The 14,724-nt window shown below is 42.9% G+C and overlaps 1 protein-coding gene across 5 annotated transcripts in view; it reads left to right on the top strand.

Annotated features, from left to right (window-relative positions):
• ELFN1 (extracellular leucine rich repeat and fibronectin type III domain containing 1) overlaps positions 1-14,724 on the top strand; it is a 210,648-nt gene that overhangs the window by 111,148 nt on the left and 84,776 nt on the right. For all 5 annotated transcript variants that reach the window (XM_043979010.1, XM_043979012.1, XM_043979007.1 and 2 more), the window contains one exon: positions 8,080-8,234. The gene's annotated coding sequence lies outside the window, so the exon portion shown is untranslated. The remainder of the gene's footprint in view (positions 1-8,079; positions 8,235-14,724) is intronic.

Below are 14,724 nucleotides of genomic sequence, written 5' to 3'. Positions count from 1 at the left end.
GAACAGCATTAATTCTTTTTCACAATGAAAGCCCTTCCAAATACTTAGAGGAAGTCATTATATACCCACTAAGTCATCTTTTCTCCAAGATAAACACCCTCAGTACTTTTGAATGAATTTATGGCTTGGTCTCCAGCTCTCTTAACATCTTAGTCATCCTTATCAGAATTTTTTTCTGGCTTATCTTTGTTCTTTCCAAATGATGGTGCCCAGAATTCAACAAAAGATTCAGATGTGGTCTGATCAGGGCAGAATTCAACAAAACAATCCCTTCCCATGTTCTGGATGCTGTACTTTTGTTAATGCTACCTTGGAATAGCATTAGGTTTTTTTTGAGCTGCAGTGTCACCTGTACTTCCAACCTGGGGGAGATGAGGATACCCCCAGTCTTAAAAAAGGAAAAGAAACAAGTAATAAGGATGCTGCCTTACCTCTCCCCAACCAAGCTCATTCATAGAGAGCTGCTCTCACCTCCTCTAGTTTCATGGTATGTAAGTAGTCAGACCCTCATTGCTCTTCTGACTTTCTACTGTTGATTCTTCACCGACCCCTTATTTCCCTCCTCATAACAGTTGTTCTAAACCTTTTTCTTCTTTCCTATCACCACCAGCATTAGCCTCGCCCACTGTGTTTACAATAGATAAACTGACACAGCCAGGTAGCATGGCATATCGGGAAGAATTCTGAATTGAGTCAAGAGACTTGATTTCTTGTTTCAGCTCTGCATAAACCTTGGGAAAGTCACTTCTCTTGTCCTCAGTTTCTCCCTCAGATCTCAGCTAAATGATTTCTATGGTCCTTCCCAGCTCCAACACCATATAATGGTAAAGGGCACAAAGATCCACCTCTGTCTACTTCACAAGGTTGTTGTGCAGATCAGGTGAGATTATAGGATTGTATGGCCAAGCTCCAGAGCAGAAAGGGACTTTAAGGATAATCTAATCTACCTCACATTTAAATTTTTTTTTATTATGGCCTATATTTCCCAATATACTCCTCTCCTGCCCCTTCACAGAAAGCCACTCCTTTTTGAATAGTATTTTATTTTTTCCAATTATATGTAAAAACAATTTTAACATTCATTTTTACAAACTTTTGAGTTCCAAATCTTTCTCCCTCCCCTCTTTCTAAAATGGTAAGCAATTTGATATAGGTTATATATATGCAATCTTGTAAAACACATTTCCATATTAGTCATAGTTGTGAAAGAAGAAACGGACCAAAAGGAACAAACCATGAAAAAAATTAAGTGAAAATCATATGTTTCGATCTGCATTCAGATTCCATAGTTCTTTATCTGAATGCAGATCGAAATAGCAATTTCCATGATGAGTCTTTGTAATTATCTTGGATCATTGTATTGCTGAGAATAGCTAAGTCACTCATAGTTGATCATCACATAAAGTTGCTCTTACTGTGGACAATGTTCTCCTGATTCTGCTCATTTCATTTTGCATCAGTTCATGTAAGTCTTTCCAGGTTTTTCTGAAATCATCGTACTCCTCATTTCTTATTGCACAATAGCATTCCATTACATTCATATACCACAGCTTGTTCAGCCATTCCCCAATTAATGGGCATTCTCTTAATTTCTGATTTTTTTGCCACCAAAAAAAGCTGCTATAAATATTTTTGTGCATATATACTCTTTTCCATTCTTTGTGATCTCTTTGGTATCTAGACTTAGCAGTGGTATTGCTGAATCAAAGGGTGTGCACAGTTTTGTTGCCCTTTGGGCATAGTTCCAAAATGATCTCCAGAATGGTTGGATCAATTCACAACTCCACCAACAGTGCATTAGTGTCCCAGTTTTCCCACATCTTCTCCAGCATTGAGAGTCATTACTTATAATTAAGAACAATTCAACTAAGAAAAAGTCTGATATTATATGCAGTGTTCTACACCCATAGCTTTCCACCTCTGCAAAAAAATGGAAGAGATGCCTTCTCCTGTCTTGATCCTTATAATTTCACAGCATTCTAGTTCAAATTGTTTTTAAACTCCCCTTGATTTTTTTAATCATAAAATTATTTTATTATTTTCTAGTTACATGTAGAGATAGTTTCCAACATTTGTTTTTATAAGATTTGTAGTTTCAAATTTTTCTCCCTCTCTCCCCTCCCTCCCTCCTCCCCAAGACAGCAAGCAGTCTGATATAGGTTATATATAGGTACAATCACATTAAACATATTTCTGCATTAGTCATGCTGTGAAAGAAGAATCAGAGCAAAAGGGAAAAACCTCAAAAAAGAAAAAGAAAAAAGTAGAAATAGTATGGTTCAGTCTGCATCTAAATTTCAGAGTTCTTTTTTTCTGAACTTTGAGAGCATTTTTCATCATGAGTCCTTTGGAATTATCTTGGACCATTGTATTGCTGAGAAGAGTCAAGTCTGTCATAGTTGATCAACACACAATGTTGTTGATACTATGTACAACGTTCTCCTGGTTCTCATCTCACTGAGCATCAGTTCAGGTTTCTTTGAAATCCACCTGCTCATCATTTCTTATAGCACAATAGTATTCCATTACATTCATATACCACAACTTGTTTAGCCATTCCCCAATTGATGGGCATCCCCTCAATTTCCAGTTCCTTGCCACCACAAAAAGAGCAGCTATAAATATTTTTGTACATGTGGGTCTTTTTCCCTTTTTTATGATCTCTTTGGGGAAAAGACCTAATGGTAAGCCCCTCTTGTTTTAAAAAAATCTGAGAAAACTGAGGCCCAGAGAAAATAAGTGATCTGCCCAAAGTCACACAGATACTAAGGATCAGAGTTAAGATTCAGACTCTGGTCCTTTGAGTCTTTTGGTGTTTTGGTTGGACTCCATGACTTCTGAGGTTTTGTCCACCTCTCAAATTCTGTGATAGCATCACAGATTTAGAATGAAAAGAGAACGTCCAACCACCTCATTTTACCGATAGAAACTGAGGCCCAGAGAGGTTAAAAGTAACTTGCCCAGAATCAGATTGCTAAAAAGTGCTTGAGGCAGGATTCAAACTCAGGTCTTCCCAAACCCAAGTCCATCACTCTGCTATGCCATACTATTCAGTAGTAAAGGCTCAACAATACCCATCCTTCAATGGCAATGTCAGACTTCTAGAAGCTCTCCTTGTCTACTCCAGCCCTCACTAACCGTACTTATCTCAGAATCACTCTGGTGTTTTTATTCTGGCCCTAAGTCTTTTTTTTCTCTTTTTTTTAGTGAGGCAATTGGGGTTAAGTGACTTGCCCAGGGTCACACAGCTAGTAAGTGTTAAGTGTCTGAGGCCAGATTTGAACTCAGGTCCTCCTGAATCTGGGGCCGATGCTGTTGGCCCTAAGTCTTATGGTAGGTTGTATTTTGTGTGTGTTCAAGCCTCACCTCCCTAGTCAGAAGGCAAGCCCCCTGGGGGCATCTGCTCTTCTTCACACAGGACTGGGTACACAGACAGCACAGAGTTGTTGAGTGAATGGATCATAGATATAGAGCAAAAAGGAACCTTAGAGCCCATCCAATCCAACCCCTTTATTTTGCAGATGAGGAAACTGAGGCATGAAGCAGTTAAGACATTTGCCCAGGAAAACACAGTATTCAAGATGGGATTTGAACCCAGGTCTTCCTGATTGCAAGTCAAGTATTCTCTTGATTACTCTCCATTGTCTCTAACAAAGGCAGGAATGAGAGGGCTTCAGCCTTCCCCTTGAAATCACTTTTCCAGCCCTTGCCTTGACAAGTCAGAACTTAAGAGGGTATTCTGTCACTCTTTGTGGCTGTTTTCTGACTGCAGAAACATAGGAAGTTATTTAAGTTAATCTTAAGGATTTGAGAGGGAGGGTCGAAAGGGAAGAAATACACTGTAATTTGAAAAGCATCTTGAGTTCCCATGTGTCACCGCTTGGAAGAAAGCTGTCTGATCCTTTAGAGGGGCAAGGCATCTCTCTCCATGTGGCTGTTGTGTGGATTTCGGTGCCTGCCTCTGCATGATATGCATGTGTCTGCTTATGTGTCACCGTGGGCAGCTACTTTTGTGTATCTATCGGTGTGTTTTCTCGATCAACTCGATGAATTTGTAGAGAGGTGAGCCCTTTTGGGGGACTTTGATTCTATTTTCCTGTGAAAGATATGGGCATGACATTGGGAGGATGGAGGAAATCTGGGTAATTTTGGCCTGTTTAGATATCATTGATGATGAATGATAGCCTTAGTGTTTGAGGAAGATTTATTTGGTTCTGGCTGTTGTCAGTCAGTCACCCCTTTGTGCCGAGTCTTTAATGGGGATCTCATAGACCTTCATCCATCTAGTTAGAGGGAGATGGGGAGGGAGAGAGAAAGGGAAGGATGGAGAAAGAGGGTGGGGGAAGGAAAGGATTAAAGGACATAAAAATGATTTCATTAAAATTACAAAATGAAAATGTGTAAATATTTGTAAAATATTTAGCACAGTATTTGGCACATAGTAGTTGTAGGGTTTTTGTTTTGTTTTTGACCCCCACTTTTTTTTTTTTAGTGAGGCGATTGGGGTTAAGTGACTTGCCCAGGGTCACACAGCTAGTAAGTGTTAAGTATCTGAGGCCGGATTTGAACTCAGGTCCTCCTGACTACAGGGCCGGTGCTCTATCCACTGTGCCACCTAGCTGCCCCTTGTTTTGTTTTTGATGAGGCAATTGGGGTTAAGTGACTTGCCCAGGGTCACACAGCTAGTAAGTGTTAAGTATCTGAGGCCGGATTTGAACTCAGGTACTCCTGACTCCAGGGCCGGTGCTCTATCCACTGCGCCACCTAGCTGCCTCTATAGTAGTTGTTTAACAAATATTTATTTCCTTCCTTCCTACTTAAGAACCAACCTGGGTTGCAGAGTGGGGTATAGGGAGGGGAGAAACCCTTGTATAAGCATACACTCTCTCCATTTTCTAGGAGTTACTAAAGGTAGCCTTTGGGTAAAGGTACATTTGCAGGAGGCATTATTATCCATATGACCTTGGTCAAGTTGCTTTACTTCCCTCCACCTCAGTTTCCTCATTTATAAAATGAAAGAATTGGTCTAAATGTCTTCTGAGATCTCTTCCTGTTCTAGATCTATGGTCCTAGTTGTATAAGCTCTAGTTCGCTTGGCCTGAGAAATGGCGGCAAGAGGCAGAAGTGGGCTCTGTCAATGATATGGGCCCAGGAGAGGATATAACATTATTTTGTAGAGAAAGATGGGAGAGCTTCTGGTCTCAGGCTTGGAGAGAGAGTGTTGTAACCTTTCAGTCCAAGAGATTGAAAACCATGGGGAGGGGGATTGAGTTTGATTGGTAATATTTCCTGAACCCCAGCTTTCTGGAGGAATAGCAAAGAGTTTCTGGACTGAAAGATTTAGAAGTAAGTGATTAAGCTACAATATAGAAGAAGAAGAAAAAAACTGGGCTTTGCACTCACCTAATACTATACATTATTTGAATGGCGCCAGTCCAGGGGACCCTTTAGCAACTTCCAAACTCATTTCCCTTAGGGGAGTGTCTTTTGGGGCTTGGAGCTAGTCTTTTATAGCTCACTGGTGATAAAGGTGGCTCTCATAACAATAGCTAATATTAGAAAGGGGAAGATAATAATATCAGTTATGTCTGTGGTGCTATAAGTACTTTATGTTGCTTTGTAGTTTCTGCGGGGTTAAATAAATGCTTTCCTAGACCAGATATGCATTGTTACTTTGAGTGCTTGCACAGGGACTCATATCTAAGAGGAACTGACACAAACTGTATTTTGAGTTCTCTATAGGAAACTCTGGGTAGGGCAAAACAAGCCAAAGGGATATGATTTAGGGGAACCTAGTCTGTGTAAGCTCAGAACACTGAATACTGGGGTATGCATTATGTCTAATATGATGGTGCCTGTGTGTGTCTCTGTGTGACTACATCTGTGTATGTACTTGTGTGCAACTGGCTGCCATGTAACCGTGTGTGTGTGGGGGGGGGGTGTGGGGGTGTGTGGGTGGGTGGTCTCTGCCAGCTGTAGGTTATATCTGTGTTTGTTTTTCCAAATGATAAGTCACTGGGAGATGGAAGAGATTTTCCTGGATCCTGCTGAGGAGCCCATCATTATCAGTGATGTCTGCCTTCCCCAAATGTGTACCCGACCCGCATATAAATCAAAGGGTGTGATTGTTCACTTAAAAACCATGATGTGTTATTGAGGGCCAAATGCATCCCTCACCCAAGTACAGATTGGAAAGAATCATGAGTGTCTCCTCCGTGCCTGCCCCTCCGTCTGACTCCTGTCCCCACGTCGTGTATCGGCCCCATCTCTTCTGCCTGACTAGATTGTTCCCAGTGTGCTGCTCTTCCCCCTCCCCCCTCCCCCAGCCTCCGGCCTTGCATCCCATCAATCATTCTGGTGAAGAGACTTAGCCACACCCTACCGTCTCTCCTGCTCTTCCTCACTGCTGGGTACAAGATCTCCCTAGACAGGCCTATTGTTCCAAAGGGAATAGAGGGTGTGGGTTTTCTAACCTATCTTTGGGATCTATACTAGTCCTAAAAAAGATGTTTTCCCTTTAAATTTAAATTCAAGTTTGCTTCTTGTACCCAGGAAGCCTTGTTTCACCCACCTTTGATGTTGTAGTGCCATCAGAGGGTGGTTATCTTTTCTTTCATCCTGTCTCACCTATATATGCCGTCTCTCCCTATTAGAATAAGTTCTTTGGGAATAAGGAAAAGACAGTTTTGCTTTCCTATCTGTATCTCCAATGTTGAGCATAGTCTTTTGCATACAGTAAGCACTTAATAAATGCCTTTTCATTCATTCATTCATTCTTCCTGAACAAGGGTCAATTTCCTGTACGTTCATTTCCCGTCTCTGGAAACTCCCAGGCAGTTCCCATCTCTGGAAAGCTGGGGGAAAAAAAGGAAATTGTGTGGGGGAAGGAGGGGAGGGGGGCAGGCAGTTCTCTACACATACCCCACCCCCTTATCTGTCATTAACTTCCTGGGTAGCAAGCTCAAACCCACACTCCTGATTTTCTCTTGGCTTTCAACATTTAGTATATATGCCCTTTCTCATTGACGATAAATTGTTAATTAATCTAATTGTCTATAAATGAACAAACATCTACTGTCATTATTATTGTTATTATTATTATAGCTCATGTTTATATGGTATTTTATGGTTTATAAGTACCTGCCTCAGAACACCTCTGGGTTAAGTAGTATGAGTGCTATCATCCCAAATTGACAGATGAAGAAACTGAGACACAGAGTGCTAAGGTAACTTGCCCAGTGTCACACAGTAAGTAATAGAGTCCAGATCCAAATCTAAGTCTAGTGCTTTTTCTACTACAACACATTGCTCTCATGTACTATACGCTATGGAAGACACAGTATAATGCAAAAAAAAAAAAAAAAAAAAAAGGCCCTGTCTTCAAGGAGCCTGGGCAGCAAGGTAGCACAGTGGATAGATAAAGTGCCAGGTCTGGAGTCAGGAAGAGTCATTTTTCTGAGTTCAAATCCAGCCTCAGACACTTACTAGCTGTGTGACCCTGGGCAAGTCACTTAACTGTTTACCTCAATTTTTCATCTGTAAAATAAGCTGGAGAAGGAAATGGCAAACTATTCCAGTATCTTTGCCAAGAAAACCCCAAATGGGCTCAGGAAGAGTCAGACATGACTGAAACAACCGAACAATAACAACAAGAAGTCTACAGTCTACTATTTTGTGTTAAACCCCTGAAAAAAGAATGAACGTGCCAGACAAGATATGGTCAATACTAAATGAATGGTATAGTGAGAGTTTGCAGGAAGGAAAAAAATCAGCAGGGCTCTGCCCCAGGGTTCCCACTGCCATGTCTTCTCTGGGATGGTCCTGCTTTTCTCATCTGCAGGGTCTTTCTCTGATTCCACCCTACCCCACTGGTGGATTGGCTTTTCAACTGATTAACTCCAACAGCTGGTTGGATTTGTTGGGATCTGCATGTTTTCTTTCTCAGCCTTTCGTAGCTGATCTGTCAGCCCAAAGGCTGGCTGGTTTTGAGAACCAGGGAACCTCTTGGATGACTGAGCTGCTAGCGGCGTTGTCTTCTTCCCGTTTTCCTTATAGAACTTGCTTTCTCTTTCTCTGCAGATCTAGTGCCTGATCCTTTCCCCACAAATCCTGGAACCGCTGTGTCTGTCAGCAATGAGAGATGAGTAGAGTCTCTTCATGACATCAGAGGAGAAATATCCACCAGACTGCTCATCTCAGATGCTCCAAGTCATCAGGCAGTCCCTCGCTTTCAGGTAAGGGATGATTTGTTTGATCAATTGTGATCTCTCAGCAAGGGAGAGGGGAAACTGCCTCTCAAAGAAGTGGTCGGTCCACAAGCAGATATGGCACAGATGTGCAACAGGTCAAGGGGGAACCAGGATAGATGCCTTGACTAGAGCTGGAAGGGTTCGTGTTGTGGGGGGGTGGGGTAGCTGCAAGGGACAGATCAATAGCCTACTCTTTGCTGAGTGAATGATCAGACAGGGTTCAAGCCCATGACCCAACTTAGGTCATTCCAAAGGGGAATCTCCGAGAACAGGTAGGAATGGGCAAAGGCAGGTGGAGGACAACATGAAGGTTCTGTCCTGAGATCATGATTAGAGAAGCACTGTGTGTGTGTGTGTGGGGGGGAGGTCTTGAAAAGGCTTGAGAGGAAGAATCTGCTATGTAAACCCTTGCCCATTTCTCCCCCCAAGGAAGTCAAGACACAAAATGGATCTGTCATAGACAAAGAAATAAATCTGGGTGAAAAGTGACTACCTCTTCTAGGCAGCTAGATGGTGTAGTGAATAGAACACTGAGACTGGAGTCAGGAAGACCTGAGTTCAAATCCAGCCTTAGATACTTATTAGTTGTATGACCCTGAGCAAGTCACTTAACCTTTGTTTGCCTCAGTTTTCTCAACTGTAAAATAGAGATAATAGCAACATGTACCTCATGGGGTTGATGTGAAGACCAAACGAGATAATATTTAGTACAGTGCCCAGCATATAGTAGGTGTTTAATAAATTTTTGTTTCCTCCCTCCCTTTCATTTCTTTAAAGAACATGCATGTTCCAGATCTCATTTTAATGAAATGAAAATGAATCATAGGTTCTAGTGGGTTCTGTTACAAAACTAAATGCTCCCATGGAGGGAAAAATATCTTCCAAATGACTGAGTTAAGAACTGGGGTGAAGAAGGAATTTAAGGGTGTCATCCTAACAGCCTGCCAGATACTTAGATGCCAACACTGTTGTCCCTAGTGGGATCTGTACGCATTGCAGCTGTGTAGATATGGCAAAGAAAGGTCCCCGGACAGAAAGCAAATAGCGCTTGCAGTTTATTGCTCCCAGTCCCTGGATTTTACTGCTCTTGGATGTATTGCCTTTGGGTTACATAAATCCATCCATCCATCTCTCCCTTCCTACCTCCCTCCAACCACCCATCCATCCATCCCTCCATTCCATCATCCCTCCCTTCCTACTTCCTTCCACCCATCCACCCATCCATCCATCCACCTACCTTTCTATCTCTCAGGGGCCCATTTCTTCCCCTTAGCCTCTCACTCTATTTGCTATGGCTTGGTGGCCCAGCTGGCCACTCCCTTGGTCTTCTGATCACTAGTATGTCACCTGGTCTTCTGTTAGCTGGTGAACTGGCCCAGGCCATGCAGGCCTTATTCACAACATCTGGGAGTTACTACCAAGAGCTGCCACAAGTGGACACTTCAGCTGGGAAGGGGTCATTTGTTCTTCAGTTTCTTCTAGACCAACAATGCTTGAAGAATGATCCATGAGACTCTCTTAGGGGGTTCTTGAGATCAAAACTATTTCCACAATAATACTAAGATGTTTTCATTTCTAATATAGTAAATATTGATTGCTACAACCCACATAAACCAAAGCTCTTTGTGGGGAGTCCTTGATCGTTTTTAAGAGTATAGAGGGTCCTGAAACCCAGAATCTTGTGAACTACTGCTGTATTATACCATACGAACTTCTTCCCTACCTAGGGCTACTGTGGTATTTAGCTTTGATTTTCTTCCTCTTATTTGGAGGAGAGAGGGGGGTACTACTGTGATGGAGTAGAATGAGAATTAGATCTTAGACTCAAAAGACCTGTGTTCAGATCCTGTCTTTGACACTTATTAGCTTTGTTGCCTTGGGCAAATCACTGAACCTCTGCTTTTTTTCTTTTTCTTTTTCTTTTTTTTTTTGGTGAGGCAATTGGGGTTAAGTGACTTGCCCAGGGTCACACAGCTAGTAAGTGTCAAGGGTCTGAGGCCGGATTTGAACTCAGGTCCTCCTGAATCCAGGGCCAGTGCTCTATCCACTGCGCCACCTAGCTGCCCCTCTGCTTTTTTTCAAACCTCTGTTTTTATCATCTGTAAAATGGGGATAATAACACTTGTACTACCTACCTCCCCAAACTCCACAACATTCATATATGTAGATTACTTAGTATCCTATAAAGTGCTATATAAATCAATCCATTGACCAACAAGCATTTTTTAAATCATTTACAGAACTCATTTTTTTTAAAAAAAGGAATGTTAAATAAATAAAACAAAAGCAATCAGGGGGGCAGCTAGGTGGCACAGTGGATAAAGCACCGGCCCTGGATTCAGGAGGACCTGAGTTCAGATCCGGCCTCAGACACTTGACAATTACTAGCTGTGTGACCCTGAGTAAGTCAACTAACCCTCATTGCCCCCCCCCACACACACACACACAAAACAAACAAACAAAAAAAGCAATCAACCAACCATATAAATAAAATATTAAGGACTTACTCTGTGCTGGGCACTGTAACTAGGCACTGGGTATGCACAGACAAAAAAATAGTCCTTGCCCTCTGGGAGCTTACATTATTATTGTTAACACCTAAAATGATTTATGTCTGCCATAGCCGGCTTGTTTAATCAGCCTCTGCTGACAGCTACCTCTGCCTAACACATATGATGCTCTCCACCTCAAATATCTCTTAAGTTAGAGACTTTGTACTTCAAAGTGGGCAGCTAGATGGCTCAGTGGATAGAGCTCCAGGCCTGGAATTAGGAAGACTCATCTTCCTGAGGTCAAATATGGCCACAGACACTTACTAGCTGGGTGACCCTGGGCAAGTCACTTTACCCCGTTGGCCTCAGTTTTCTCATCTGTAAAATGAGCTAAAGAAGGAAATGGCAAACCATTCTGGTATCTCTGCCCAAAAGACCCCAGATGGCAGCTAGGTGGCGCAGTGGATAGAGCACTGGCCCTGGAGTCAGGAGTACCTGATTTCAAATCTGGCCTCAGACACTTAACACTTAATAGCTGTGTGACCTTGGGCAAGTCACTTAACCCCAATTGCCTCACTAAAAAAAGAAAAAAGAAAAAAAAAGACCCCAGAAAGGGTCATGAAGAGTCGGTCACACTTGAACAATACTTCATAGAAAGATCTATTGATTTGGATGCTAAATATCTGGCTTCAGTTTTGTTACTTCCTAGGTTGACCTTGGGCTAGTCAGTTCCCTTCTCTTGATCTTCATTTCCTATTAGTTGATCCAATAGGACCATATGATCTCTTAAGGTCCCTTCCATCCCTAAATCGATGAGCCTAGGATCCTTGTCAAATATGTCAAGTCAAGACCCTATTTTGAGTTAAATGAAAATAAGAGATACCCTCCCTCTGTCCAGATAGGCTGAGAGAGGGAAGTTCTGGTTGAGTTGGCACACGCCCCTATAGCAAAATGGGGAGCCCAATCTGGCTTCCTGCCAGTGGCCTCCCCCCAGAGCTGGCAACTATTCTCTTCAACACAGTGGACTGACCCTTCTTAGGGCTTCTCTAACTGGCCAGTTCTCGTTAACCACAAGGAGAGTGCTGCTATATAGAGCTAGGTCACTTTGAAAACCTGAGCCTCGTGAGGTCTGGGCCTGAGTCCACCCACCAGGTCTCTCCTGTGGACTTTTCCCAGTACTCTTTGGAGGACAGGAGGTCCTGCCTTCTAGGCAGCGTTTCTCCAAGATAAGAAGCCCAACCTATCCCTTGGGAGACAGATTGGCATTGGTACAGGCAGCTCTAGAAAGAGCTTTCTCACCTGGACCAAGCACCCCTCCCCTTTGCTGTGTATCTCACCCCTTCCCCACTACCACCCCAACAGGCCTTTTAGAGACTGAGTTCTGAGTAGCCAGAGGCCTTCAGCATGGAATGCCTTATACTACAACAATAATCATCACCACTCCTGTTTTATGATTTACAAAGTCGTTCTCATCACAATCCTGTGAAGAAGGCAAGGCAGAAATTATATTACACACTTATTTTTTGTTTTGTTTTGTTGTGTTTTGGTGAGGCAATTGGGGTTAAGTGACTTGCCCAGGGTTACACAGCCAGTAAGTGTTAAGTGTCTGAGGCCAGATTTGAATACACACTTATTTTTACAAATGGGTAAACTGAGCCTCAAAGAAGTGAAATAATTTGCCTGGGGTCAGATAGCAAATTAATGAGAGAGCAAGGATTGGAGCCCAGACTGTCTGAATCTTTTGTCCAGCACTTTTTCCTTGTCCATGCTGGACTACATAACGCCATGATCTCCTGGGACCAGTGGAAATACAACTGGCTTATCCAAAATCTAGGTGAACCCTGGAGGGAGGGGGCCACCATTGAGAAAGGTTAAAGAGGGGGTGATTTCTCTTCATTTGATGCCCTGTGCCCTTAAAGGAGAAAACCAACCCCTCAGTAAAAGTTCTTTAGTTCTACTTTGGTCTAGGCTTGAACTGAGTGGACTGGGGTGGGTTATAGATCTTGATATCATGGGATGAATTTGAATTTTTGTTTCTAGGTGTGTTCTTGGTGATAGAGTCCTAGGATTGAAAGCTGGTAAGACCCTTAGAAATCATCTAGTCTGACCCTCTGGACTTTAACTCTGATTTTACTGAGGAGACTGAGGTCAAAGGTCCTTTTTGTTGTTATTGTTCAGTTGTTTTCAGTCGTGTCCAACTCTTTGTGACCTCAGTTGGGGTTTTCTTGGCAAAGATTTTGGAGTGGTTTGCCATTGTCTTCTCCAGCTCATTTTACAGATGAGGAAACTGAGGCAAACAGGGTGAAGTGACCTGCCTAGGGTCACAGAGCTACTGTCTGAGGCCAGATTTGAACTCTGGTCTTCCTGACTCCGGACCCAGTGACCTATCCACTGCTCCACCTAGCTATCCCAAAGTCCTTATGGAAGCTCATGCCATCTTATATCTATATAGAACTCTATACATATTTTTCTTTTTAAAATTCTGTTTATATTTTATTTCCCCCAATTGTATGTAAAAACAATTTTAACATTCTTTTTTTCAAATTTTGAGTTCTAAATTCTCTCCCTCCCCCACCCCATTGAGAAGGCAAGCAATTTGACCTAGGTTCTATATCTGTAGTCATGCAAAATACATTTCCACATGTCTTTTCAAAGGCCTTTCACATGCTTCATGTCATTTGATTCTCCCAATGACCCCAAGATCCCTGGGCAGGTATAAACCCCTCCCCAACTCTTGCAGATTAGCAAAGATACTGAAGGCCAGAAAAGAGGAGGGACTCACCCTACATCACAGGGTTAGATAGTGGCAAAGCTGTGGCCTCTGATTCAGGTACAATTACTTCAGCACTATACTCTCTTCCTGGGCAATTGCCAGAAAGCCAGAGAAACAGAGACAGACAGACAGACCGAGATAGAGGCAGAGACAAGGAGAGACAGAGACGGCATCCAAGAGAGACAGAGACAGACCTGGGAAGGGAATTTCTCATGAGACCAAGTTCACTCTAGGGAGGAGCTGCCTTTCTGGGGACCCAGAGCTGATTGGTCCTCACAGCCCCTCAAAAATGATACCTCAGTGAGGACTTGGGGATTTGTACCCAGAACCACTTGCACTTTTCCACTTTAGAACTGAAGGAGCCCTGTACTGCCCCCCCCCCTCACTCCGTGGCACAGTCCAGTCCCTAGGAGCCCCTGGAGCACCTCTCCACCCCATTCCTGGCCAGCCTCGAGTCCCTCCCTCCTCTCCCCCTCCCCCCAGCCCAGAGAGTGGCCAAAGCTCTCCGAGCATTGTAGTGATGCCATCTGGGTCACATACACTCAAAGAGACCCTGGAGGAGAGCAATTTGCTCCGCATGGGCTGCCTTATTGTCGGCTTTTTTTCCTAAAGTCTACTTAGTTCTTGATTAACCTCCTAGTTGGAAATTCTCCAGCCAGCCCCTTCTGCTTCTCACCCACTCGCCTTTTCTGTTAGAACCAAAAATAAATCGCAGCGATCATAGTCCGACCTCTTTATATGACAAAGGAGGAAATTAGCCCCACAGAGAAGTGACTTGCCCAAGGTTACATGGTCGAGCTGAGACTAGGAGCCACCTTTAAAGACTATTAAAAGTGTTTTAGTTTTTATTAATATATTTGGTTTTTATTTTAACAGTATCTTCAGTCCATTTCTCCTTTACCTCAGCAATCTACTTCTTGTAATAAAGAATAAAAGAGAAAAGGCCGGGGGGGGGGGAGCATTTCTGTGAAACTAACCAACACATCAACTGAGTTTGACAATATATGCCATGTTCCTCACCCATAGTCCCCCACCTCTGCAAAGAACTACATCTAGCACCCTTTCCATCAGAGCATGATACAGCATGCCTTTTACCTAAATGGGCTTAGGGCCTTGGAATTCTATTCTGGCTTGCTCCCTTCTGCTTTTACTCAGTGGCCACAATTCCCTACCATCTCCTTATATTTTATTGTCATGTTCCTCTGTCTAT

The sequence above is a fragment of the Dromiciops gliroides genome, chromosome 1, assembly GCF_019393635.1.
Source record: "Dromiciops gliroides isolate mDroGli1 chromosome 1, mDroGli1.pri, whole genome shotgun sequence".
In the NCBI taxonomy this organism is placed as follows: domain Eukaryota; kingdom Metazoa; phylum Chordata; class Mammalia; order Microbiotheria; family Microbiotheriidae; genus Dromiciops; species Dromiciops gliroides.
This window is presented reverse-complemented; position numbering and strand designations above follow the sequence as displayed.